Consider the following 13,105-nt stretch of genomic DNA (forward strand, 5'->3'; position numbering starts at 1 on the left):
CAGGGCAGACTCTTCTACATGCAGTAACAGCAGGAAAGGAAAATGACATCCACTTGTCTACAAGAAGGTACTCTTAATGTCCTTAGACTTGGCTCTCATTTCCTCAAGCCCAGCCACAGGTGTGACTCAGTATTTGTCATTTTCTACAAGAGAATTCTCTCTTAGGGCTCCCTCCATCTCATGGCTGTTAGAAGAGTTTTATACAGCACCACCTTCCTACTGTCCCTCAGAGGACAGAAGGGCCAACTTCAAACACTGTGGCCTAAAATTATACTAATAATCCCAATGTTCTTATATACTGATAATAATCATAGTCATGACAATGAAAATAAAAGCTCAAGTGTTTTGAGCACTTGCAATATACCAGTATCTGTGCATGATTCTTCTGTGGATGATAATAAAAATTCTTTAAGAAATCTAACAGAAAGGATATAATTCATAGGAATAGGACAGATTGTCATGTGATATTGTCCAGCATTTGGTCCACTCTGTTGGTCTCTCTAGGAGTGCTTTGTCTACCTCTGCTATGCTTCTCCCAGGTGCAAACCCAGAAGGGACTCAGAGGAATCGCTGTTAGTTGGTCATATTCAGATCTTAATCCCTTCACTAGGCTTTTCTAGATCAGTGCAAATCGCCAACATAATTATGAGTGGGTATACACAGTTACAGAAACTACAACTTGTGTTAAGGATTTGTAAGGGATTGGGGGCCAGCACACCTGTTGTCATTACTCACAGTGACAAGCACATCTTCTGGTACATCAAACGATTTAGGAAATATCCCCTTGCTTATGCTATTGAAGTGGCTAAGAGAAGAGTTAATCAATAGTGTCTACAATGCATCTTTAGTTCTAAGTAGTAGATTTCTCAACATAAGAATGGACAAGATATATGCTTGAGGTTGGCTCTCAATTCTGGTCCTTGAGAGACAGGTTAAGAGGACTACAATTTTTCATAGAATTGTCAAGCCCAGTGCAGGTGGCTTAAGGAACTGGACACAATGGCTCTAAGACAGATTTGGGCTGAGTCCTCATAGATAAAGGGGATGGAGGAATAGGATTACCCAAAGAGCCAGATCTTGAAGGGCAGACACAACTTTGCCATGAGGCTCCTGTAGCAAAAAAATGTTATTGAACATGTCTTGAATGGATAGACTGAAGTAGCAGAAACTAAAGGCATTTTAAATAGGCATTTTAAAGGTACAAGCTTTCAGTTTTAAGATAGATAAGTACTGGATATGTAATGTATAACACGATGACTATAGTTAATACTGCTGTTTGGTATATTTGAAAGTTGCTAAGAGAGTAGATTCTAAAAGTTCTCATCACCTGGAAAAAACATGTTTTTCTTCTCTTTTTTTGTATCCATGTGAGACACTAGATAATTTGTGGTAATCATTTAATCGTATACGTAAGTCAAATCATTATGCTGTATACCTTAGACTTATATAGCGCTGTATGTCATATCTCAATAAATTGGAAGAAAAAAATAAGGTCTTTCGTAAGTTAACTGAAAAATCTGTGGAGTAACTTTGCTAACACAGACTGACTATGGCCCAGTTGTACTGGAAAGTGTGTATTAATGAGAAGGGGACAGGAAGAAGCCAACTGATAGCCACTCACCACACTCCCTGGTTTGCGGGTTAGTCACATTTGCAAGAAGAACACAGAGCCTTTTGGAAAAGAATATCTGAAGCCATTGAACACTGATTTTCAGGACCAGAGAAGATTTAAATCTAGAGCCAATAGCAAGAAAGAGCAGTGTATCTCCTGGAATTAAATTACCTCGAGGAAAAACATGACCAATGCTCAAAGCAATGAAAGAACAAAATTACATTTTCTGCATATAATAAAGTGGAGTTTGGGAGCCTCTTAGTACATATCTATCCTGATACACTGTTCCTCAGATATTTTCTAAGTCTTTGGGTGTTAACAATGAGAGATGTGACCTGAGAGGCCCAGTGTGGGACATCAAAGCTGTGCAGCCAGGGAATCTACAAAGGCTGAAGTTATTGCCAGGAGTAAATAAATGCTTCATAGCCTGCAAGTCAACACTGCTCTCTTGTGGCTACCAGTGGGAATAGCAATACTATGGTGATTTCGGCTCTCCATCTCTACTTGATGTTTGAAAGGGGACTGACATCTCTGTGTTGTGAAAATTCCTGGGATCTCCAACACTTAGAAAGAGGTAGGGAGTGGCTTCAAGTAGAAGATATTGTACTTCTTGCTTATTAGCCATATGGGTATTTAAATGATTAATTAAAAAAATAAAAGGAATATAACAATTTATACTCTGATTTTCTTTTCTTCAGTGACATCCAAAATAAAAATCAAATCAATGACATGAATCAGGTATCATAAATGTAGAATGTATTTCAGTATTTAATAAGAAGTTACATTAGCAATATTGGCTAAGGACTGTATATAATAATAACATTTATTCCTTTCTTCATCTACTCAACCAAAAATTAGTTGAGTGCTTTGTGTGTCGTTAACATGTTAGTAATTAGCATAGATAGTTACCAAGAGGTAAACTACTTTTAGAGAAATTATGATTATAATTTTTGGAATTATCATTATTCCCAATTTTACAATTGAGCAGAAAGGTAAAAATACTAATGGTCATTGAACTAACAGAATCAAGAGAGAAATCAGGCATGTTTGTTAACTAAATCCATTGTTTCTATCACTTTGCCTAGGGATTAAGATATATTTTTAGACTTCTCCTGGACAGCTATGTAGTTTTCTGAAGTTTTTGTGCTCCAGATTACAGATAGCAAAGACCATGCACGTCAAAACCCACCATATATGCAATTAATCAAAGCTAGTAAAGTTAGTTATTACAACAAAGATATCACAGTAATTTAATACAAAACTAGCTTACTTCTCATCTAAACCCATTCCAATATGGGGGCTTTGCTTCGTGCCAACATTTAGGGCCTGAAGCATCTTTCATATGTGGATTCTCCATGTATTAAGCTCTCAGGGATCTCCAACAGGTACTTCTGAATCTGACTGACATACAAGCAAAGAGAGAGAATGTTCAAGATCTTGTAGGAGGTTTTAGGGGCTCAATCTGGGAAAGATTTACATCATTTTTTCTATCATCCCATTGGCCACATTCCTCACATAAATCCAACTGCCTACAGGAGAGGCTGCATCATTGAACATTCATCTCTTAAAAAAATTTTTTTTTAACATCTATTCATTTTTTTTTTTTTTTGAGACACAGAGACAGAACGTGAGCATGGGAGGGGCAGAGAGAGAGGGAGACACAGAATCTGAAGCAGCTCCAGGCTCTGAGATGTCAGCACAGAGCCCAATGTGGGGCTTGAACTCAAAAACCACGAGATTATGACCTGAGCTGAAGTTGGATGCTTAACCGACCGAGCCACCCAGGTGCCCCTGAATATTCATTAAAATTTTTTTAAAACGTTTATTTATTTTTGAGAGACACAGAGAGACAGAGAATGAGCAGGGGAGGGACAGAAAGAGAGGGAGACCCAGAATCTGAAGCAGACTCCAGGCTCTAAGCTGTCAGCACAGAGCCCAATATGGGGCTTGAACCCATGAGCCGTGAGATCGTGACCTGAGCCGAAGTCAGTTGCTCAGCCGACTGAGCCACCCAGGCGCCCCATGAATATTCATCTCTTAAGAGAAATGATACTAGAGAGACTCTTGCATGTAATATATACTTCTTCCCAAGGGAGACCACCCAAGCTCACATGCAGTCACTGTGTGCCACACAAAGTCCAAGATCTTGAGCAGTGTCTTCTCCATCAGGTCCTGATATGATTCCTCACAGGCCATTTTCCTCCTCCTACCACATATGTAATGGTGGAGCAGACACTGGTACCAGTCATTAAGATTCCCAGCTGGAAGCGAGGCATGGAATTCATTCAGCAGGAACTTGTTCATGGTAATGCTGGAATATTTTGGGGGCAGACACTGCAACATTGTTACCCACTGAAGTGGTGGAAGTTCCCTAACTAGACACTGGTTATGTTCTCTGGGTGAAACTCTCCATCGTATCTACGACCTCTAGTTCTGTCTCTGGGGGGTTGCGTCTTCATCAGTGTTCTCCATGGCATTATATCACACAGGCATTGGAATGTGTGACTTCTTTTGCATTACTGCTTTTGGAGGCTGCTTCTAGCTCATAAAATATTAAGATCAATAATTGCATTAATTCTTGATAAAAACTTTCTTTAAAAGCCAAGCTCAGGTATCTTTGGCAATAAACATCCTCAAAAAACAAACAGGTGTCTGATCTATTTGTATCAGGGCAGTTCCATGGACTAGTAATCACACCCAATTATTTTCCTAAGCATAATTTAAAATTTTTCTTTTGTTTCCTATTGTCTTTTCCATGCCACTCCTTTGTAGGTAATGGTGTCTATCTAAAGCCATTGGACATGAGTAAGACAACTGTACACATAATCTTCTCTCTTCTCAGTGCTGGTTTCTATGAGTCTTTGTTTTTTAAAGACAATCTAAAACTTTCTCTGAAACTTTGACCTTCCAAGCAGTAGGACAGTTCTTCAAAACTCCACATCTATGGACTGTGTCTATCAACAGTAATATATGCTTGAAGACTGGCCAACTTTCTGCTAAGGTCATCTACTTACCATAATAACTTGTCAATGGGATCAACAATTGCAAGCACATACAATTTTTGTCAATTGTTCCAACCTTTCCCCTAGACTTACCATTTAGTAGCCATGTCAGCTTTCCTTGTTGTATAATCTTTCTAGTATTGGATGTCAGTTTCCTCATTGTCTGAAGCATTACTCAGGATCACTTGCCAGCTGTTGAAATGAACAATTCCAATGTGTCAGTGGTTTAACACATACAACTTTATTTTTGACAACATCCATCCAATGCATATGGAGGGAGGCTCTCTTCCATGCTGTATTTTAGGGACCTAGCTTCCTCCAGTGTATCATTCCATCTTTTCTAGGGCTTCATGTTTTAGTGGATTATGTGCAACTGGCCAGAGGTGGGGCACACCAAGGAGGCTATAAAGGTTGTACCTGGAAGAGGTACATGCTATCTTTTTGGCCAGGCTCAGTCGTATAGTCCCATCTAACTATAGGTGATCCTGGAAAATGTAAATTTATCTGTGCATCTGGGAGGAGGAAGAACTCTAGTAAACTTAGGCTTGTCTCTGTCATTTATATACATTGATTGTCGGCTGAACTCCAAGCTGTGTAGTGAGAAGGGTGAGAGTGGTAGGAGACCTCTGGAGATCTTGTGGCTCTTCTGGTCTCTCTGAGACATTGTCAGCCCTAGAGCCTGGTCTGCTGTTTGTTTGCCTCCACCAGAAGCCTCATTAGGTAGATCATCAGGTTTTATTTTAGGCTCATAAAGAGAAGAAAAGAGGACCTTTGAGGTCCCTTGCATGTTTTCCAGTCACCCCCATGTCAGTGGTATGAATGAAGAAAGGGACCTTGATATGCTGGATCAGTGGATGGGTACAGGGATTTGAATACCCATGCCTCCAGATCCAGTCCTCAGGACTGGACTGTCCAAACATATTCCTGAAAACTGCCCTGAGATTTGCTAGGATGATATCAGGAGCCTGACATGGGACTCAAATGAGCAGGGCATTTTCTGCTCAGTCCTTGAGTTTATGCAGAGTTCTTGTGGCCTGTCAAGAGACATTGCTGTTAGGACACAGGGGGAGGGGGACCTGATGAGTTAATATTCCAGGGAAGGATAGACTTTGGTGGATTTCCTCCACAAAGTTACTAAATTTATTGTCTTTACTTGGATGTTTATAACAGAATTAAGAACTGTGTCCTGTTTGAGAAAGAGGCTGCGAGTTTCCTTAGACCTGTGCTTGCTTCTGAAAAAGTAAATATTGATTTGTCTGTAGATGGAGCCAAAAGAAGTCTGTTTATGGTCCATGTGCTGTGCTTCCACAGAGCTGGGTGAGAGCAGTTTCCTTGACTTCCAGGCGTGCAACTGCCTTTGGAGGAGTCTGAGGAAGTCTGTACACTATGTTTGTCCAGCCAACCACTATCAGCTAGAACATTTTTCTGAGACTGTAAGATTGCACTTCTCTACATGTCTTTTTCCTATTGTGGGACAAATACTGCCTTGGTTAGTATCATCACCTTCACTTTCCTTTTGTACCAGCATCTTTTTTTCTCAGCCAAAGGAATTACATAGTTCACCTATACCCCTCCCCATCCTGCAGCCACTAGCTTTTCTCCATATTTGAGTCTGTTTCTCTTTTATTGTTGTTTGTTTGTTCATTCATTTGTTTTGTTTTTTTTAGATTCCACATATAAATGAAATCATATTGTATTTATCTTTCCCTATATGACTCATTTCACTTAGTATAATACTAAGTCCATCCATATTGTCACAAATTGCAAGATTTCATTCTTTTTAAAGGCTAAGTAATATTCTATTGTATATATAATATATATACCACATCTTCCTTATCTATTTGTCTATCAATGCACATTTAGGTTGCTATCATATCTTGGATATTGTAAATAATGCTGCAATAAACATATGGGTGCCATAATCTTTTTGAATTTTAGTGTTTTTGTTTTCCTTGGGTAAATACCCAGAAGTGGAATTATTGAATTATATGGTATTTCTATTTTAATTTTTTTAACACCTTGCATAATGTTTTGTACAGTGGCTGTGCCAATTTACATTCCCACCAACATGAGGATTCCTTTTTTCTCTATCCTTCCAGACACTTGTTATTTCTTGTCTTTTTGATACTAGCCATTCTGATTGGTGTGAGGTGATATCTCATTGTGGTTCTGATTTATATTTTCTTGATTATTAGTGACGTTGAGCATCTTTTTATGTGTCTGTTGGCTATCTGTATGCATTTTTTGAAAAACTGTCTAGGCAGATCCTCTGCCCATTAAAAAAATTTTTTTTAACGTTTTATTTATTTTTGGGACAGAGAGAGACAGAGCATGAACGGGGGAGGGGCAGAGAGAGAGGGAGACACAGAATCCGAAGCAGGCTCCAGGCTCTGAGCTGTCAGCACAGAGCCCGAAGCGGGGCTCGAACTCATGGACCGTGAGATCATGACCTGAGCCGAAGTCGGATGCTTAACCGACCGAGCCACCCAGGCGCCCCAAGAAGTGGTTTATATATACAATGGAATACTACTTGGCAATGAGAAAGAATGAAATATGGCCTTTTGTAGCAACGTGGATGGAACTGGAGAGTGTTATGCTAAGTGAAATAAGTCATACAGAGAAAGACAGATACCATATGTTTTCACTCTTATGTGGATCCTGAGAAACTTAACAGAAGACCATGGGGGAAGGGAAGGGGAAAAAAAGTTACAGAGAGGGAAGGAGGCAAACCATAAGAGACTCTTAAAAGCTGAGAATAAACTGAGGGTTGATGGGGAGTTGGAGGGAAGGTAAAGTGGGTGATGGGCATTAAGGAGGGCACCTGTTGAGACGAACACTGAGTGTTGTATGGAAACCAATTTGAGAATAAATTTCATATTAAAAATAAATAAATAAAAATTAAAAAATAAAAAAAAGAATTTGAAGTCTTGAATAGCCCTAACATTATCTACATATTAAATTTTAGGTACATTTTGAGTCAAAATAAAAATTAATGCTCAAAAAAAAAATAAAGATGGTTTCCTTCAATGTGCAAAAGATTTGTAGTCCCTGTTTATTTTTACACTTGTTTCCCTGGCGTAGGCATATATATATCCAGGAAAATATTGCTGATGTTAATGTACAAGAGATTAATGCCTATGTTCTTTGGTAGTAGTTTTATGCTTTTACATAAAAGGTCTTTAAACCATTTTGATTATAGTTTTGTGTATGATGTAAGAAAGTGGTCCACTTTTTTTTTTTTTTTTGCAATAGTTGTCCTATTTATTGAAGATACTGTCTTTCCCTGTGGTATATTTTTACTTCTTTTGTTGTAGATTAATTGACCATATAAACATGGGTTTATTTCTGGGCTCTCAAATCTATTTTTTTTTTAAAATCTGCACACATTTGCTAACATTCCAAAATCCTAAAGATGAAGTCTTCTGAATAGATCAAAAGAGATGATTCATTACTTACAAAGGAATACCAATTGAGCGGTCATATACTTATCAATAGCAACAAAAGATATCAGAAAGCTGTGTAAATATACATACAGCATAGATATAACATATATAATATACTATCCAATTTGTATGTATATAAAATACTTGTTAATATTCATGTTTTTATCCAGTTAAATTGTCACTAAAAAAAAAACCTGCTTGAATTTAAAAAATAGAGAAATATTTTTGAAAGTACTGAAAAGTTAAGGAAAGGTCAAAATCTAGAAGGTAAAAACTGAGAGAGAAAGCCAGGGTTTAAAGCTACTTCTGCTCTGAGGACTTCAAATCCTGAAGAAATCATTGTGAAATGGAGCAAAAAAATGGCAATTTTCTGGTTTGAGGAGACAAAACTCAAGGCCCACTAAGAATAGGGTCTGATAACTATCCACCCACACACAAATTCCAAACTGGACCTTGGGATGTATTCTCGGGGTTGTTGAACTAAAGTTCATCAGTCTTTGTGTTAACTGGTAGCTCTTAATTTGATTAGATCTACAAAGATCTTATTCCTGTATAAGGTCACACTCACAGGTACCTGAGGGTTAGGACTTCAATATATCATTTTGGGGGACACATTAAAATCCAAAACATGTATTTTTTTATTCCTTATTGGGAATTGGTAACTATAGTTGTTGCCTTTTGTAATATGTATCTCATTAGGTTGTTATAAGCATTAAATGAAAAATCAGGTGATATTCAGAGTAATATGACACATTAAGAACTCTGAAGATTTGTTTTTATTGTTACAAGCATTATCCTTGGTGTGGCTGTATGTAAAGTCTTGGTTTCCCTCTCTAAAGTGGAAGAAACCATTCCTTGATGTACATATTTCAAATATATAGTGCTTTGTCAAAGTAGGGTAAAAGTGTTTGCTCAATGAAAAAGTAAAAGTAATTTTTATCCTTGCAACAAATCTGTTTTGGAAAGTTTGGTATGCCTATATTTCAGGTAAGGATATTGTTGTTCTGAGAGCTAATGAAACTTCTTCAAGGAAAAGTAACCAGAAAAGGGTTCAAACGTAAGAAATGTAGAACAAGGGTTCAAATGTAAGCTTCCAATGATCTTTACCAATATCCCTATAATCTGACAGTGAAGAGGGATTATTAATTTATAAGAAACTCAGGGACCAGGGTGTTTTGCCTAGAGGAAATGGTATGCTCCAGCAACATTCTTTCATTGAACGATAATTCAGTAATGAGAGAGTTTTCTTCATTTAGCACATCTATCAACTCTATTTGATGCTGACAAGGTCCTTGGCACTTTCCCCAGCACCTTCAATAAGCAAGGCAGAGGTGGTACCAGGAGAGTAGTTAGTGCATGTAGGGAACAAGATTATTTTCCAGGTACATTCCTGCCCTGATGTCTTCTTCAGCAGTTGTGGGTAAGAAGTGTGAGACCTAGAACCAGACTCCACTTGCTCTCCTCTCTCCAAGATTCCTGTGCCCCAAACCCCAAAGATCCTACATTTAGCTGGAAAGTCCCTATCCTAAGACGCATCTGGGAAGGTCCACAGGAAAGGCTATTTTCTAAGTCCTACTGTGCATCAATGCAAAGAGGTGGCTGCACTGGTGGAAGTTCCACTTGTTCCCCAAGGAAGCAATGCCAAGTGTTGCCCTGTGGAAGGTGAAGATTGTTAACAGTTGAACTTTCCCATACTTATGTGACAGAGTTTAAACCAAGCACAGCCATGAAGGTAAAATCTTGGCCATGAGACCACGTGTGTGTAAACAGGACCCCTCCCAGGGATGTGCTTGTGTCAAGACCACTGGTGCTCCCACTGCAGGAGAGGGGCTCACAGAGAAAGTGCTCCTTGGCCCCTGGTTGCCCATGGTCCATGCTCCTCTGAGGCCCATGCTCCTTTGATTTCTGGGGATGTTCTCTGTCACCTCCTCCATGGAGTTATAGGGCTGAGGAGAGTTTACTCACTTCTTCCCCTCAGGTGCATCCGTATAAATTTTCCCTGAGAAGATTCTCATCATGCAGTTTCCTTACCCTTCTTTTCCCAGAGCTTCTTTATTTAGACTCCCCAAGAGCCCCCTGCCCTTACTTTATTGAAAATGCCGAATTAAGCCTTTTACAATACGTTCTCTTGGGAAATAGACCATAGGGCCTGAGGGCCCAAGTGTTTAACAAGGGCACCACCTCTGGTGAGCAATGGAAAGAGAGGGGGCACAGTGGAGCCAGAGTTCATAAAACCAGCCTCCAGAACTCATGGAGGGGTCAGTTTAGTGCTTTCTCTGGCAGCCAGAAACAGCAGCAGTGCAGCTTTCTGAAACTGGTGAGTCTCAAGCTGGACCAAGCAGGAAAACTGTGAGGAAGGAGATCATGAGAGGAGAGAGAAATCCAGGAACCTAGTACATAAAGGAAAAGGAACTCTTTCAATAGGGCCTGGTGTACATGCTGACCCTGCTAAGATGCTTAGATCTCGTGTAAGGCTGAGTGGCAGGGACTGACCTCATGCTGTTATTTCATTCAGGGATGAGGCTGAGTCATTTTGTGTCCATAAGTGTTTGCAAACTTCCGTAGACTCCAAGGCCCCCTCCCATACCATGGCTGGGTGACCAAGGTCCTGTGCCTGGCTGGGTGAGAATCTTCCTTTCTGTCCTTGTCTAAATTCATCTATGAGTCAAGGTGGTCACTCCGTTTTCCAGTCTTGGCTTGAGTCTTCTCTTGTAATTTTGTTTATTCAAGACTTGCCTGACCTTTGTAGACTGTCAGTGTATCATCATCACAGACCATGTTTGGTCAATAGTACTTAGCACACGGATCACCCCTTTGTAAATGTCAGTCCATCAGTACTGGAACTGGATACTGAATATCAGAACAATGTCCCAGATGCCCAACAAGTCCTCATTGCTCACATTAGGAGGCCTCAGTTTCACTGAGGAGAATACAGAAAGAGAGGAAAAATGGTCCCAGCTCTTATGGAATTTACTAAAACAGAGCCAAAAGTATATTGCTACCTGGGAGAAAATACCAGTGTTATAGGAGGTCTGAAAAGGACATTTTTCCCTGTATCACTAAAAGGTGCTTGGCGACATTCTGGACTCCAGTCTCTCTGCCTGCTCATCCTTTCTTACACTAAATCCTGTAGTTCTCCCCACACCTCGAATACATCCTTCTTCTCCACCTACATGGCCTGCATTCAGATCTTCATCACTTTTCCTTTGTACTGTTCAGGACTCTCTGAAAGCCTCCCTCCCTGCTGTGTGATTCCCTGTGTCCCATCTACAGCACATCACTTCCCTGTTTCAAGTTCTCTGGGCCTCCTTACAGTGTATGTGATAATGCCTGCCCTCAGGTGGACCTCACAGAGCTGCCCCTGCACACCTTAACCATGTCTCCTGACCCTCTGCTCTCCTGCTTGCTTCCCCCAAAGAACTTAGGATCTATCACCCCCTAGCACCTCACCACCAATCATACTGATCATCCACATTGATGTTTCTTCTCTTACCATTCCCTACACAGAGAGTCCTTCTTCTCCCCCAGGTGGATTTGCCTCATTTTTGTATCCTTCTCTGATGCTCTCAACTCCTTGTGTCTCTGGGCCTAGCAGGACTTCAGGAGATCATAGCCCCATTTTCTCTCCACAACACCTGAAGTTAAATATCATTTATCTATTTCGTAAATGAGGGATGTATATGTCATAGAGTTTAAATTTTTGTAATGTTTATTCTTGAGAGAGAGCGAGCGAGCAAGCATGAATGCGGGAGGGGCAGAGAGGGAGAGGGGGAAACACAGAATCTGAAGCTGGCTCTCATCTCTGAACTATCAGCACAGAGCCTGATGTGAGCACAAATGAGATCATGTCCTGAGCCGAAGTCACTTGCTTAACCGACTGAGCCACCCAGGCGCCCCTATCATAGAGTTTAAATAGCTCACAGAATCATACAATGAGTATAAGAGCCAGACTTGGAATTCACTTGTCGGAGGCCAACTTTGAACCATATCACATTGCTTCATTCATCTGTGCTTTTGTCTCTTTCCCACTGTTTGTAAGATCAACTTTATTAGAGTCACAACTATAATGTCTTAAAAGGGTTGTTAAGTCAATTTTCCTCTATTAATTAGGATACCAGTGTTTGGTTAATCCATGCCATACATTTGTATGCATAATATTAAGACCAGGTACAGGGAAGCCACTGAGTATTTTCTTGCTTATTCAAGTAGAGTGGGTCACTCTGAGGATATAGAACTTGAGGTTCATGGAAAGGACAAGCATTTTCTAAAAATGTAACTATGTTTTCTTTCCTTTTTAAATTTCTTTTGTTTTAATTTTTTAATGTTTATTTATTTTCGATGGGGGAGGGGCAGAGAGAGAGGGAGATGCAGAATCAGAAGCAGGGTCTGAGCTGTCAGCACAGAGCTTGACATGGGGCTTGAACCCACAAACTGTGAGATCATGACCTGAGCTGAAGTCAGATGCTTAACTGACTGAGCCACCCAGGTGCCCCAATCCTTCTTAAATTTCTGATTCACATTGAGAGTCATTTTCCTAATCACATATGAAAATGAAGGACAGAACTGATACATAATTGTTCCTTCTATAGTTTTAGCTCCTGAATCCTTGGCTTGTTTTAAAGCCCTATAATCAGTAGAAAGTGTGTGTGTGTGTGTGTGTGTGTGTGTGTGTGTGTGTGTGTGCACATTATATAATCTACATTTGGAAAGTCTGGGATTTTTGGAGTGAAATTCCTTGGATTTTATATTTTTTGACAGCTAGTCTAACACCTTCTCTCACACAATTTATTCTTTCTGAAGATATTTGTCATATAGGACAGATGAGCAGGGTCAATAATCCCACTTGATTATATTGATTATTTGCTGCCTGAGCTCTTTCTTTTAGTCTGTCTTGACTAGCTGACTCTCTTCTGCTTCTTTGGCTATGACAGCCCTTACTGTCAGTCTTCTTAGTACTTGGCCACTCTGTTCTTTGTTTAGTAGTGAGGTAAATAAGATGGTACCCAACAAAAGAAACAAAAAATCAAAGTATATGAGCATACAGATCA

This window comes from Panthera pardus, unplaced genomic scaffold, assembly GCF_024362965.1.
Source record: "Panthera pardus isolate Hobbes unplaced genomic scaffold, ASM2436296v1 HiC_scaffold_12, whole genome shotgun sequence".
Taxonomy (NCBI): Eukaryota; Metazoa; Chordata; class Mammalia; order Carnivora; family Felidae; genus Panthera; species Panthera pardus.